This window comes from Meles meles, chromosome 1 (assembly GCF_922984935.1).
Source record: "Meles meles chromosome 1, mMelMel3.1 paternal haplotype, whole genome shotgun sequence".
NCBI lineage: Eukaryota > Metazoa > Chordata > Mammalia > Carnivora > Mustelidae > Meles > Meles meles.
This window is the reverse complement of record NC_060066.1, coordinates 108,455,085-108,469,152: the sequence shown is the minus strand read 5'-3', so window position 1 is coordinate 108,469,152 and position 14,068 is coordinate 108,455,085. Positions and strand designations below refer to the sequence as shown.

Genomic DNA, 14,068 nt, shown 5'->3' with positions numbered 1-14,068 from the left:
CTCTACCATTTTTCTTGGTTAAAACTAGTTTTATTTTTCTTTCATTTGTTCTTTCAACAAATGCTAAAGTACCTACCATGAGGAAATGAGGCAAGGAATAACTTGCTCAAGATCATACAGCTTTAAATTGTGGAACCCAACTGGAACCCACTCACTAAACTTCAACAGTAAAGTAGGAAGCTGTCAGCTTTTGGATGGTGTCCAAAGTCATGTGAGTGAATGGGACTACCAACAGAGTATAGAGAAGAAAGGAGTCCTGAGGGTTGAGACGTGGGGCACCCTAACATTAAGAGCTGGAGGACAATGAGGAAATGGCAAAAGACATGGACAGGAAAGGACCAATGAAGTAGGGGGGTGTGAGGTCTTGGAAGCTGAGTAGGGGAGTGTGCAGCCTTGGAAAGGAGGCACTGGCTGCGCCAAAAGCTGAGAGGTCACTGATTAGCATCATGAAGGTCACTATGCCCCTGACAAGAGTAGTTTCAATGAAGTGATAAAATTCTGATTGGAGTGGGTTCTAGAGCAACTGGGAAGAGAGAAAGATAAGAGTTGTGGCACGACTGGCACTGATGACTGATGACCCAGCACAGTGGGAGGTCTGTAAGTAGGCCAAAGGGGAGGGAATGCAGTGCACAGAGACAAAGCTTGGCTCCCCTAAGAGGAGGGGAAGTTCATCGGTTAACAGGAAAAAGCAAAATACCAGGCACAGATGCAGGGAGTGGATAAAGGAGGCGGAAGGCACTTGGAAATTCTTTTTTGAATGCTTTTACTTTCCCTTAGGGTTACAGGAGGCAGATCAACTGAAAACAAGGCTTGAGAAGCAGTTAGGATATAGCCATCTAGGACAGCAGGAGCATGAACAGACAAGCAAAAATGAAAAATGCTTCTCAGGCAACATTAAGGGCCTACTCAAGGTTATTTTGTATAAAACCATACTAATCCTGGTGTGGGAGGCCATGATAAGGCTTGAGACCAGGACCAAACCAGGCCCTGACTTGTGTCTCCTTTATGACTTGTGTCTCCTTTAAAGTCCGAATAGTCTAACAAAAGGCTTATTAGGACGGAAAAGTTGAGTTGCACTGAGAAAGGGTCTGTGCTGTGTGTGTTGTGCGCTTGCCTACGTGACTCCACACCTTTACTAGTTAGATGAGAGCAATTTGGGTGGGGTCACAAATTCTTAACTGGTCCTTGCTGTTCCAGCACAGCTCCAAGAACACTCTCAGGTTTGTTGTTACTTCTTTGTAATTATTATCTGAAGACAAAGACCACTGGCCTTGGAAGATCTGCATTTAGACCTTGAGAAGTAGTTAACGGGGAAGTCTGGAGGGTTTCATGCATATATAACAAATTCTTTTGTAATTAGCTAATGATGGATACTTCTTTGTAATTATTTCTGTTAGCTACATAATGCCTCGCTGTACTGAATAAATTCGGCACTGTTGGACATCCTCCTCAGTGTTCCTCCTGCCCCCCATCTCTTCGTCTCTTTAACTTCTTTTCACCATCCTCTTACCCTCACGTTTCCTGGTCGATTTGTCGCAATGGCTACAACATCCTGGGGCATCTGGGTGACTCAGTCGGTTAAGTGTCTGCCTTCAGCTCAGGTCATGATCTCAGGGTCCTGGAGTTGAGTCCCATTCCCCCCCACCCCCCAACATCAAGTTCCCTGCTCCACCAGAAGCCTGCTTCTCCCTCTTTCCATCTCCCTTCTCCTCCCTCCTCACCCCCAACTTGTGCTCTTTCTCTCTCACAAATAAAGAAAATCTTAAGAAAAAACAAACAAAAACTCATCACAATCCCCAAATTATCCTCAGGATGAGTTTGGATGACTAAAAGATAATGAGTAAATTAGGAAATATCTGTATAAGCTCTGTTTACCATCTGTTTACTAAGGCCTATTCCAGAACTACAGTACTGAGGGCAACAGAAATGCTCAAAAGATAGTAATTGAAGGAACAAATCCTGGAATTGCAAATAAGAAGCCAAAAAGGTCTTTACAGGCTGACTCTAAAAATGAAGAATATATTAGGTATATACATAAACTTCTTCAATAAGGTTCAACGAGTCAGCCACATAGGTGCAGAAGAAGGGAGACCAATAGTTCACACAAACGACACAGGGTGTTTAGCTGACTCTTAGTGGAAAGTGGGACATGGCACTCCCCTATTGCTAGTATCTTATTCTACACTGAAAGGATATAAATGGTTTCAAGCTTAGTTCTGGGAAGCACACACTAAGAATTCTGAGAAACTGGAACATGTCCTTGAAAAAGCAACCAGGCTTATAAAACAAAATGTCCTCTGGGAAAAATACCTGAAAAAACAGAGAAGAGAAGCCTGGCAACAAGAATTGTCAGGCACAGGTGCGAGAATGCATGTATCTAACTTCTACACATGAAAGGATGTGAAAGGATGCTTACTCTATGTGTTCCCAGCTAATAGAACTCAACAAATGGGTGAAAGGCACAAGAGTGACTGTAGCTCAGAATGGTCCAAGGAAGAAATCACTAATAATCTGAGCTGTCCAGAATGGATAAAGCCCCTTTGTCCCAAGCACCCTATGACTGGAAGGGTTCAAGTGAAGTGCGGATGAATGATCCTAAGGGTTAATACAGAAAGCAAGAGAAGAAAGAGAAAAAGTTAGACAACAGTAGGGGGTCCCAGCCTTCCTTCCATTCCAAAACAAAGGAGCCCACTGTTCTTTCCAACAGCAGTGGCTTAGTAAGAGTGCTGAGTTATGAGCAAGGGTGGGGCAGCCCAGTTTTTTTCTTCGGTGCTATACCCCAGTGGCTAGCATAGTGTCTGACACACAGTAGGTGCTCAGTAAATATTTGTGTAAGGAAGAAAGCTAGTAATCTCAAGAGAGAAAAGAAGGAAGCTGCAATGATGACTAAGAATCCCTCCCTAAGTGATTCTGACGGTCCATTCTTATATTCCAGACTAAATACTATCTTCCAGGTGCCAACTCCCAGATTCTATTGTCTCTATTTTATCTTGGTTTGATTTAGCTAATTAATATATTTATCTCAATAACTATCCACATGTGCAACTCTTTAAACTTCCTGACATTTCTAGGTCATGGATTCCTTTGGGAATCTTATGAAAAACACTGATTGGTCCCATAAAAAATGGACATTCCTCAGGGAAGGAAGACCATCACTTTATCTGAAAGTCTGACATACTTCTTACGTCCCCTTAACGGCAGGTATTTCAAGTGTTTGTTTCTGTTTTAAATGCAGAAGTCTAGGGATGCCTGGGTTGCTCAATGGGTTAAAGAGTCTGCATTCGGCTCAAGTCATGATCCCAGGGTCCTGGGATAGAGCCCCGCGTCGGGCTCTCTGCCTCTCTGCCTACTTGTGTTCTCTGTCAAATTAAATAAAGAAATAAAATCTTTAAAAAATAAATGCAGAAGTCCAATTTAGGAGCCTAACTGGGCAATAGAGTGTCACCTAAAATGGCAGATAAAAAAGGTTCTATTACCTCCACTTAAAGGGAGATAAAACAAAAGGTGAGTTCAGTAAGACTGGCTTTTGCAATGTGAAGATCAAACCAGTTTAAAGAACTTTCAACTACTAGTTGGTTAACATCATAACAGAAATCAGTGGTTCCCTAATTCCAGGACCAACTGCATCCACAGTGTTAAAGTTTGCTAAAAATAGATTCCAGGCTCTACACCAAAGGGTCCAAATGATTCAGATCAGGAGAAACACAAAGGAGCTTAACTCTTTAGTTAGTGTAAAAGCGGTAAACCTATGCAGACTTGGAAACACAAGTTTTTCAAGTTTTCAGATGTGCCCCCTTTATATCGTAACATCTGGCCTGTGATTTTCACTCCTACCAGACCCAAGAAGGGAGGTAAAGCAAGCAATGGGCTGGTGCAGTTACTCCTTTTCCCCTGGTTATCTCTCATGTATACATGAGGTATACCTGTTAATAAGCTTGTTTATTTTTCTTACTAACCTGTCTTTTATTACAGGGTTCTCACCAAGAACTTGGAATTATTTTTCCTCCCCTATAGTTTCTGGCGACACAGAAAGTACCTGCTGAGACTTATCACTTGTTCCAGAGCCTACACATGGGATCCTGGGAAAACAGGCAGAAGTCAGCCAAGGGTAAGAATTCTTACCAAACTTTGCTCTCCCAGATCTCCATCTGTAGTGTCCGGACAAGAAAGGAAGGTAAAATATTGTTCTACCCTTCCCAAATTCAGCTTAGTAGGAGAAAAACACGTGTAAGAATTAGTTCTTTGAACTGTGGCTCCTGGATTTGCTTTCAGGTAACCACTGGCTATCAACCCTTTCCCTCTTGTGGGTAGTTACCACTTTTCTGTTTGTCTTATTTTCTGTTCCGAGAACTTGGGCTGCATTTCTGCCTGCTGGGGCACATAGGTTGTCAGTTCTTATGTGTACAGGTGGTCCAACTGTCAGGCTGGGGGTCCCAGAAGGTGGCCAGACAGAAATGTGAACTGTACCCCATTTGTGGCTGATGTCCTGGCAACTTTTTGCAAGCTCTCAGGGGGCTGTATAGGTCTTTCTTTAGGTTACCTTGGGGAGTGGTTCTGGGTCTTGGAAGGTCTGCATCTTTTGCCTCTCTTTGGGGACACTTTTTATGTCTGTCGTTAAGCCATAAAAGGCTTACTCATTTTAGTTTTTAGTCACTTGATGGATATGCCTTTGATTTAAAAGACAGGAAAAAGTATCTTAAAAAGAAATAACGTCAGGAAAATTTACTGTTTGTTTCAGTCGAAACACGAGAAAGTATTTGAATTTTTTAAAAAAGCTCAATGGTCAACACCTGGCCACATTGGAATCTGACAGTTTTTGTTTTAAGGGGGAGGTGGGTGCACCTGGGTGGCTCAGTTTGTTAAAGTGGCTGCCTTCAGCTCAGGTCATTATGTTGGGGTCCTGGGATCCAGTCCCACTTTAGACTCCTTGCTCAGCGGGGAGCCTGGTTCTCCCTCTACCTGCTGCTCCCCCTGCTTGTGCTCTGTCAAATAAATAAATAAAATCTTGAAAAAGAGTCGGGGGGGGGGGGGGGGAGGGCGGGGAAGGCAAAGGGAGGAGATCTTTAAGCAGGCTCCACACTCAGTGGGCAGCCCAATGCAGGGCTCCATCTCATCTCATGAGCCTGAGATCATCACCTAGCCGAGTCAGACACTTAACAAACTGAGCCACCCAGGTACCCCAGGAGTCATTTTTTTTTTTAAATGTCTCTCTGCTCTATTTGATCCTGACTCCTCCCATGTGAAAGCAACTGACTGAAACCCCCCCCTTTTTTTTTAAAGATTTTATTTATTTACTTGACAGAGAGAAATCACAACTAGGCAGAGAGGCAGGCAGAGAGAGAGAGGGAAGCAGGCTCCCTGCTGAGCAGAGAGCCCGATGCAGGACTCGATCCCAGGACCCTGAGATCATGACCTGAGCTGAAGGCAGTGGCTTAACCCACTGAGCCACCCAGGCGCCTGCCCCTGAAACCCCCTTCTTGAATCCTTGCTGACTATATGCTCCACCAGCTCTGTCCACCTCCTTCTTGCTCACATGATTTAGCTAAGTATAATTTGGAACTTAATTGGCTTCTTTGGGAAACTTAAGATTTCCCTAGATTGGCTCCTCTGGGACCTCTTCCTTCCTACTGCTTCTGTGTTCCTTTTGTCACCTTCTATCTTCCATTCAGTTCCCTGAATCCTTGCTAAGTCCCCTACTTTAAACTCCTACCTCATCCAAACCTTCTCCACCCCTGCCAGATTTCCCCTTCCCACTTCACCCCCTTAGTTCCTTATAGCCACCTGAGCTTCAAACTGCTTTCCTCTACTGGGGGCTCTCCAGGGACCCAGAGATCCCAGTCAACTCTCTGAGACTGCAAAGAAAAAAAAGGAACTATTTGGACATGGGGCAAATGAAAAACTCTTAAAGAAGTCTTCTATACAAATGTTCGTAAAAGGCTTTAGCTGAGTGGGTTAACCCCAGCTTATTCCATCTGCCTGAAATACAATTTGGATTCAACTGTTCTTTCTAAACTAAGTATAAGATTTCTGTTTGCATTTATCTGTATGTTTATGTATGTCTATATATGTATGTTCTAGATGTGTGGAATTTTTCTACCTCTGGGTGGCACTGCCAAAATTACTCTGTAAAAAGAATTCTACTTAATTGGCTTAAAAAAAAGTGCTTATATATAAATAAGCATTCTCAAACTCAGAAATAAAGAGACTAAGCCAAATGTTTTTCAAATTCACATGACTTGGTTAATCTTTTGTAAATATAAATACTGCCAACCCAGAAAAATAGATAGGCTTTCAGAGTTGTCAGCACTAAATACAGACATGCAACTTTTTCTACCTCCTTTGCTAGTCAAATGAGCTCCTGTTATTTGTTATACAAATTTGTTAGCAAGAAAAATAACTTTAGATGATGAAATTTTTATGAATAATGTAAACATTGCTAAGAACAAATGAATTAAATGGATGTAAGCTAAACATTTATAAATGAACAACAATTTTAAGTCTACCTAAAAATGGCTTCTTAAATCTCTTTGGTAACTTACATTCTTAGAATTTTGCTAAGTTATGGGTATTCATTAAGTATCTAGATCATTTCCAAAGAAGATAAATACTGAAACATTGTTAAATTATTAAGCCTAAGTATTTTTTGTTTAAACTTTTTTTTTTTTTAAAGATTCTATTTATTTATTTGACAGAGATCACAAGTAGGCAGAGAGGCAGGCAGAGAGAGAGGGAAGCAGGCTCCCTGCTGAGCAGAGAGCCCAATATGGGGCTGGATCCCAGAACCCTGGGACCATGACCTGAGCCAAAGGCAGAGGCTTTAACCCGCTGAGCCACCCAGGCGCCCCTAAGCCCAAGTTTACCTGCTTGTGGCTTCTTATTACAGAAGAAATAAACATAATGGGGTCTGTGAGTATACTAACATGTCCTGTGCCACACTGAAAAACTGTACTATGAGGAAGTGTGTGCTTCTAGAAATTGTAAAAATGTATTCACAAATTTGCCAATCTCCACAATGCTGGCATGACAGTTCATAACTGCTTACTTCTTCATTTTCACTAGAAATTAAGGTGTCTATGGGTTAAGAATTCTAATATATGGTATTAAACGTACTAGAAGTAATAAGGGAAACAACTCTATGCAAAGCAAGCAGAATGTACTTTAAGTAAGAAAATGTATGAGGTGTGGAGATGTATTTTTGTTAAGGAAAAAAAGGTAAATCTGTCCTCAAGTAAAGTAACTAGTTGTTTCAGAATGAAAAGAAGAGAAGGACGGACAAACTAAGTAGATAAAGTTGGAGGGGAGAGGGAGAAACACTCTTACCTTTTGTGGTCAAAGTGGCTAGAATTGAATGAAATTATTGAGTTTTTTTTTTTTTTTTTAAAGATTTAATTTTTAAGCAATCTCTATACCCAACATGGGGTTCTAACTCACACCCCCAAGATCAAGAGTCGCATGCTCCATTAACAGAGCCTGTGTGGTGCCCCCATTGTAAGAGTTTTTAAACTAAGTTTTAATTGAATAGCTGTACAAAGTTAAAATTTAACCACCTTTCCTCTATTAGGAGGACGGAGTTTTCTTAAAAGACTATTGGTCTGCTCTTGGTAAGAGATTGTGGAAGTTTTGTTTTTTTTTTCTTTTTTTCTTTTTAACCTTTTAAACAATCTCCCTAGAAAGCACAGATTTTGTGTCTTACCAACATCATTTCCTATGCTCCATGTTGTTTTCTGCAGGTCTTTACCTGAGAACCCGAGTCTTCTCTATTCACAGAGGTTAAGTTTTTGGTGTTTTAACAACTAAGTATTCTTTTGGTTTGCCTCTGACATCTTTTAACCATCTCTTTGGTTAAAAGAGTGGTGTTTCACAGTGACCTGTTTAATAAGGTGTTCTAAAACATTTGGTATTTGACAAACTTCCCCCAAACAAAGTCTAAGTAAGTCTTTCTGAACTCAGACTAATTCTGGGATTTCCCAGCATGTTCCCTGGAACATCTTCTAAAGGAGAGATACTGAACTATTTAAATCATGTGATTAAATTCCTAGCAATCTGCTCTGTTCCGGTATAATGTTATCAGTCATAATTCTAGTTATCTTAAAAATCTGTGCCACAGAAATAACCACATTTCCTTGTCATTTGCATTAGAATGAACTCCCATCAGATCTTTAAACCATGGCCATTTTTAAGTCTTTTTTGTCATTTACAGTTTTACTCTGATGATTTTTCAAGTGCTCTGTCTTCTGAAATTCAAGAAAAGGACTCTGATATGTATAGGTTTCTGATAACTTTAAGATCATTCCACTGAACTGGGTAAGAATTTCCGTAACTCTAATGGAAAACTCAATTCACAAAACTGCCAATGATGAAGTTTTAGAATGTTAAGTGAGGTTTGGTGGGGTGAGGTCTGGAGCCGATGACCAAGAAAGAATTCTTGAGACATCTTTGGTGCAAAATGGTGGTTTTTTAAAGCACGGGGACAGGACCAGTGGGCAGAAAGAGCTGCTGCCCAGGGTTGTGAAGAGTGGCAGGTTCTGTACCACGGGGGAAGTAAGGGAAAGAGAGGTTTCAACAGAACTTTCATATGCTAAAGAGGACCTACAAGATAGGGATACCAGAGTCCATGCCATTGCCAAGGTCTTTCTGCCCTTTTCAGCAAGCTATTAGATAGTTGGGAGAGTCACATATGTCCCACCCAGGAGTGGGGTTGGGGGGAGGTTGCAAGGTATCAGCCTTTTGCTTTGTCCTCAGCCAGCCTTCAGTTCCCTCATCACCAGGATCAAGCAAAACAAGAATCAATTACAAGGGACTAAATGAATTGATGAAGATAAACAGAACTGAAACATTTATCTTTCTCCTTATCTGATCTCATCAGAATTTGGAAATGCTTATTAAGTATTATTTTCATAGTATTATGTATTTATTTGCAGATAATCTGTTCCTTATAACAGACACAGGTCTTACCAAACAGCCTCAAGAACTACCGCTGACTTTTTAGAGCCAATAAAAGCCCTTCAGAACACTACCTGGTATCTTGCTTACTGGGTTTCTGGCATCACAATGGATAAAGACGTCCCCTCCTGGCAGCCTGAGAAATTCAGAATACTTTGGGGGCTCTGAGAAGAGAGGAATCCATTCAAATTCATAGGTAATGCAGGCAAGGACAGTGAGTCCTTGGCTTGGCTTCTGGCCTTGAGCGGCTTTTAAAAGTACAATCTGAGGGGGCACCTGGGTGGCTCAGTTGGTTAAGCCACTGCCTTGGGCTCAGGTCATGATCCCAGAGTCTCAGGATGGAGACCCTGTCAGGCTCCGGCTCCTCGAGTAGTCTGCTTCTCCCTCTGACCTTCTCCCCTCTCATGATCTCTCTCAAATAAGTAAGTAAAATCTTAAAAAAAAAAAAAAGTACAATCTAAGGGATGCCTGGGTGGCTTAGTTGGTTAAGCAGCTGCCTTTGGCTCAGGTCATGATCCCAGGATCCTGGGATTAAATCCCACAAGGGAGACTGCTTTTCCCTCTGCCTGCTGCTCCCCCTGCTTGTGTGTGCTTTCTCTCTCTCTCTCTGGCAAATGAAATAGTAATAAAATAGACATCGAATCGGAGATTCCATAGAAAAGCAAAGGAGCGCCTAAGTGGCTCAGCTGGTTAAGCATCTGCCTTCAGCTCGGGTCATGATCCCAGGGTCCTGGGATTGAGCCCTGCATCAAGCTCCTTCCTCAGCAGCAAGCCTGCTTCTCCCGCTCCCTCTCCTGCTTCCCCTGCTTGTGCTCACTCACATTCTCTCACTGAAATAAATAAAATCTTTAAAAAAAAAAAAAGCAAATCCAAAAAACCCATGTGGCCAATAACTATTCTTGTGGTAGCTATGTAAATAATCAGGCTATGTTTAATGAGACCAGATTTATTTTGCAAACAAGTTAGTCTTAACTGCGATTATCTCTGATACAAATGGATGACTGCAGAAGAGAAAAAGTATGTTTCAATAGCACACCTCTGTGGGTATCAGATCCCAGTGCTGTTGCTGTCTTTGAAGTTGTTATCTATCTGCAAACTGACCTGGATCCTAAATTCTTCTAGTTTTCTCAAATATCTGAGTAAGACTCTCCAAACAAACATTTCCAATTTTCTTCCACCCTTCTGACTTGGAATCACTAAGAACAAAACTGCTTTTCCTGAAGTCCTGCAAACTGAAACTGGACAATCTGACAGAAATTTCCTAGAAATCACAGTAATACCCATGCGTGGATGATGTTCTTGCCTGTTGCAGCTGGGCTACTCAGAGGGTTCACACCTGATGACATCACCAGAGATCAAACTGCACACAAGGAAAATGAATGAGACTGCTCAAAGCGGGCTTTCAACTACCTCCATTTTGACCTTAAGTTTTCTTTCTAGCTATCTCTTAAGGCAGGCAAAAAGCTCTCCAGGCAAAGTATCCTGCCTAGGGAACCAAAACTGCCCTTCAAGCAATAAAGACTGCCTAGACCAGCAATAAGGACTTGCCTAGGCCAGAAGACCCCCACCTGTGATTGATGCCAAGCTAATCATCAACCTGACCTTTATATAATTGATGGAAGGAGGGAATGGAGGCTCAGGAGGGAAGTTGACCCAAGTAAAACCATTTTGGTTTTTAGGTTGACTCTAGTCAGCAGGTCATAGTCTCAAAAGACCCCACTCCCTCTGGCTATAAAAGACACGTCGGCTGGACATTTTTGAAACTGTTCCCTCAGAGTGTTGTGCTGATCATATTCACCCAATCTTTGGCCGTCCATCTTGTTCACATCTGCTCAGTAACCTCGCTTGGGACTACATGTTCTGGGCCATTAGGAGATTAATGTATATACCTTAGAAATGCCTGTTAAGGCCAGGATTGGGAGGGGGGAGGGACGTTTATTTTGGCCTCCCATGAATCTGTTAGAGATGATGCACAGGTCGTGCCACAAGATCTAATTAAAGGTCAGCTGCCAAATAAGGGGCATGGAAGCCCTTGGATGTATGTATAAACCTTTTGATCTCACTACAATGCCCTCTGTGTGTCCCCCACTCTACATAACCTGTGGACTAAGGTCCGGATTTCCTGAATACTACGCAGCTGCTGTGGATAGTTTTCCACCAGAATCCCTCTGTCAGTAAGTTATCCTGAATAAAACTCTATGTAAACTATGTTGTGGCCTGCTTTGTCTGCTGGTCTTGAAGTGCCGTCTTAGCTTGGGAATAGTTTACTGATCATCCTCTACCTTCTAACATACTCCCTGCAGGTAATACCACAACCCTATGGAGGACAGTAGAAAAACCAACCACCAAAAGTATAACCAAATATAACCACCAAAAGTATAACCAAAATATAACCACCAAAGGAGTAAGCTCCTCCCTATATGGTTAGCTAACAAAAAACCAAACAAACAAAAAAACCTATCAAACCCTTTGCCAGAAGCAAAGGGGTATAACTCATTCTTCACCCAGGAGAGACCATTACTTTGTGAAGTAGCTCCTGATGTGGGAAACAAAGGCAAAAGAAAACATTAAATTTCCTACTGCCTATAAGTCCTTGAAACAGGCAGAGTGACATTTCCTCTAGGAACTCAGCTGCCTTTATGTTAATACTTGGCTAAGGGCAATCTTAGCCCACCCCCAAGATCCTGTAAGTCTACTTTAACACATAAAAGTTCCCTTGGAAACTTCCATTATCTCTACTCCCCACCCCAAGATAAATGTTAGCAATCATCCTCTAAGCACACTGCCCACTGATCTACATCTGAAGGGTCTCATGACTCAGGTTTTATTTGACAGTAATAAATGACCTCTTCCCAACAGCAGTCAGCCTCCTCAAGGTCCTGGAAACTTTGCTTCCAAAATTCCTTACAACTTATGGTATATCCCTAACCCCTCCCAACTTGAAGGCATATAATCAGTCACCCATCACAACCCCAGTGCAGCTCTTTCTACCCGTGGGTCCTGTCCTCATACTTTAATAAAACCACCTTTCTGCACCAAAGACGTCAAGAATTCTTTTTGGGCTGTTGGCTCCGAGCCCCAACACTGCCACATCACTTGGTGCCTGAGGATGTGGCTCAGTCATTTCATCTGAAGTCTGAGCTTCTCAGACTCACTTTCTCCTTTCTTCCTTTACTATCATTTCGGGGCTTTTCAACGAGTATGGTCTTATTGGAACACTTTCAGGTCATTGCTCTGGCTGCAATCCTCTATCCTGGGGCTGCTCTATGAGGAAGAGAAAGCCTGCCTTTTGGCTGGTAGTACCCTGGACAGAATGGTAGTTAGACCCAGAAGCTTGAAGCCCTCCCTTTATTTCTGTCTTTATACGAAGTTGTCTTTTTGGGGTACAGGACAACCACCTAAGTTGCTAGCGTAGCTGCCAATCTTTAGACTCCAGTGTGAGGATTCTTCTCATTGGTTTAACGTGATGTTCTCCACGTCTCTGGTCTAGTGATCTCTGGAACTGGCTGAAACCAGAACCCAAATGAATTGAAGTCCAAATGGGACCACTTGGGGAATGAAGGATAGCAGAATGCGCCAAACCCAAAGTATGGCTCTTTGGCATCAAGATTATTCTGAGAACAGCAAACACAGGGGAACCTCTGAAAACAGAGTAGAAGTTAACCTTTTGAGTGGAAAATTTACATTTCTAAAGGAAATCTCCATTTGTAATGGTGTGCTCCCCCCACCCTGTTCCAGATAGAAGAGGGCTCTACTTGAAGAAGAGAATCTTATCTATGGAGAAAGCACCAAGTTAATTCTGCCTAACCAACCTTATCCTCTTTACTGTGCTTTTTCCTGGTATCTTCCCCACAACTGCTCCCCTTCTCCCACATCCTGCTTCAGTCTTGAGCTGAAGATGGTGACTAAGGCCACCCGGGGAATTACTCACTTTTCCCTAGGTATCGTCCATGTACACCTGAGGTTTACTTGTTCAACTTTATTAAAAAAAAAATTTTTTTTTTTTTTTAAAGAAAGCAATGGGCCTCCCAATTCCTATACCAGAGACCTGGCACCACATTTTAGGGACTAAAAAGTTCTCTTTGGGAGATGAAAAGAACTGAATAGGGACTATAGTCAGTAATGCTGTGATGGCAATGTGCAGTAACAGAGGGTAGCTACCCTTACAGTGATGAGCCTGAGTAATGTACAGAACTGTTGAATCCTAGGCAGTATACAAAGAACTACCCTAACATTGTTAGGTCAGTTTAAAAAGTTCTTTTTTTAAAAATTAAGGTGCATTTATTTTTTTGTATAGCACTCATCACCGTTTGACATCCTTTATTTTATGGTCTGTCTCTCCCCTCTATGGTGTTAGCTCAATGAGGGCAGAGATTTTAGGTAAAGAATTTTACCTCTTAGTAGAGCACCTTCAACAGGTCTTCCAGGTTTGTTTTCTCTTTCCTTTCTTCCTTTCCTCTCTTCTTCCCACAAATATTTATAAGGCACTTACTAGGCAGCTGGTACTGTTCTAAATATTAGAGATCCCAGAGAGAATAAAACAAAAATCTCTGTCCTCAGGGCACCTGGGCAGCACAATAGGTTAAGTGATCTCAGGGTCCTGAGACCATGACACTGAGCCCCTGTAGAGCTCTGAGATAGCAGAAAGTCCGCTTAGGACTCCTTCTCCCTCTGCCCCTCCCCCCACATGTGCACACTCTCTCTCATATAAATCAATCTTGAAAAAAAAAATCCCTGCCCTCTTAGAGCTCACACCCTGGTGTGAGAGACAAAAACAGTCTGTCAAATGGTGGTTAAGTGCTATAGAAAAAAATAAATGCACCTGAATAAATGATTATTAAGGGAAAGAAAACAATTTGAAGCTGCCACATATTGTATGATCCTAATTATACAACATTCTGGAAAAGGCAAAACTATGGACACAAAGGATCAGTCATTGCCCACAGTTCAAAGGGAAGGTGGGGAGGGTGAACAGGGCGGGCAGGGGGGCTTTCAGGACAATGGAAACATTCTGTATGATACTCTGATAGATACCAGGCATCATACATTCACCAAAACCCATAGAAAGCACAATCCAAAGAGTTAACCCCGATGTAACCTATGGTTAAGGATACTGTTTTCGGGG

The 14,068-nt window shown here is 42.1% G+C and overlaps 1 protein-coding gene across 1 annotated transcript in view; it reads right to left on the bottom strand.

The window, feature by feature from the left end:
* The window catches only part of THEM4 (thioesterase superfamily member 4), a 36,352-nt gene that overhangs the window by 14,516 nt on the left and 7,768 nt on the right, over nucleotides 1-14,068 (bottom strand). The window lies entirely within an intron of this gene.